Genomic DNA, 1,724 nt, shown 5'->3' with positions numbered 1-1,724 from the left:
TTCATAATGTCAACACAATAGTTTTTTTTTTCAAGTCAACATGTGCAAAGTAGCGGTGACTGTCCATTTAAGAAGCCTTTAGTACATCTCGGAGTGTTTGATATTCCTCAGCAACTGCTGTCTCTCCCGTTCCATCAGGAGCTTGTACTTAGCCTGCAGCATGCGAATGTACTCCATGACCCTTTTCAGGATGACCACCTTCTCACTGTGCACCAGCTCAGGCACAAGGTCCCTGAGAATCAGGAAACTGGAGCGTGTACTCTCGTGGTGTTGGCGCTCCATCATGTTGTGGTCGCGACGCTCGATGTCCTCCAGGTCTGAGATGCGGGGACCCAGTCTTGTAGGCTTCAGTCGGAAAACGCACTTGAGGGGCCCTAGTGAAGCCTCACTCTGGAGCTTCTTGTGATGTGGGGAGTCCTTGCTGTGCACGTAGGGCTACGGTGGCTCAGCAGGGTTGTGCTGCTCATGAATGAGGACGTACACGTAGCGCTTGAGAAGTAGCTCGCTGGACAGTGAGCGCCCGCTGGTCCTCTTATCTATGCATCTTTCCTCTAGTGCTGGTTGTGCCAAGCCACGCACTGTGTTTTTATGTGAGTACAAAGGATCGGAACTCAGGTCTTGCTTGCACTTCAAGCCCTGTTATCCACTGAAGCCTCTCCCCCACACCCTGTCCTCACACACTTAAGGATGACAATGAAGAGGTCTCTGGAGCAGTGTTTGACTTCTGCCGTCTTTCTTTCCCTCTTTCTGATTTGTACGCCCTCTCCTCTCCCTGTTGAACAAAATGGAATTTCTCACCTTTCTCTTGCAAATCATTTTAGTGAGACATAGTTTGGGGAGCTTTTAGAATCCACTCCAAGAAATAATTCTTTCAAATAATACTGTACCTTGTTTCTTTCGTGAGGACTTCTCATAGGTAACATTCCCTTCCGTTATGGGAATATTACAGACATGCTTCTATTAAAATAGAGTTTTTTTGCTTTTTATTTTTTGTTATGAGGAAAATGTTGATTTTGATAACCTCAAGAAGCTTTGACTGCTGCCCAGGGAAACTCTGAAACCTCGTGCTCCCACCTCCATCAGCACAAACCCCAACCAGATTCCCACTGGTAGTCTTCCTTCCTACGCTCAGCCATGTGTGTGCCACTAGTGGAAAGTGTCCCAGCCGAGGGCTGCTCCACCAGAACCTGCTATTTCCAAACCTTCAACTCGATAATAACACTGATCAGAATCGTTTCTCCTACCAACCCTTTGATCTGCACTGAGACCGCCCCCCTAAACCTGCTTACATCTTAGTCATGCATCTGCTCTCATGCAGACTCTTCGGATTGAAAATGCAATCATGAGGTTAAACCTTTCTCAGCTAGCAGACCTCATGCTGACTAATGCACCCAAACCTTTAGCTCTCGTCTTGAGGGTGAAGAGCACAGCTTTCGGTTCCGTGATGATGTACCCTCTGTGCTGGGTTCTCATTTCCGTCATACTCTGTCCCCTGTTGGGGGGCAGGCATCCTCACCTCTTTATTCATTTGCTAGAGTAACTTTGGGATAGTTAAAGTTATCATTATCTAAATTAGCTCCACACTCCACTCTATGTAAAGTCTAGATCTCTTTATAGGACTATGTCTTTTAGAATCCTTTGATGGCTCTCCTCCACTGTAGATGAAGTCTAATCTTGTTAGCACGGGGACGAAACCATCATAGTGGTAAGCCTCATTCCCAGGT

The 1,724-nt window shown here is 46.8% G+C and overlaps 1 pseudogene; it reads right to left on the bottom strand.

Annotated features, from left to right (window-relative positions):
• LOC148119367 (protein S-Myc-like) lies at positions 1–1,482 on the bottom strand (annotated as a pseudogene).
• Between the last annotated feature and the right edge of the window lie 242 nt (positions 1,483–1,724).

Source organism: Myodes glareolus, chromosome 17, assembly GCF_982192425.1.
Source record: "Myodes glareolus chromosome 17, mMyoGla1.1, whole genome shotgun sequence".
In the NCBI taxonomy this organism is placed as follows: domain Eukaryota; kingdom Metazoa; phylum Chordata; class Mammalia; order Rodentia; family Cricetidae; genus Myodes; species Myodes glareolus.
The sequence above is the reverse complement of the archived record's forward strand: the minus strand, read 5'-3'. Positions and strand labels throughout refer to the sequence as shown.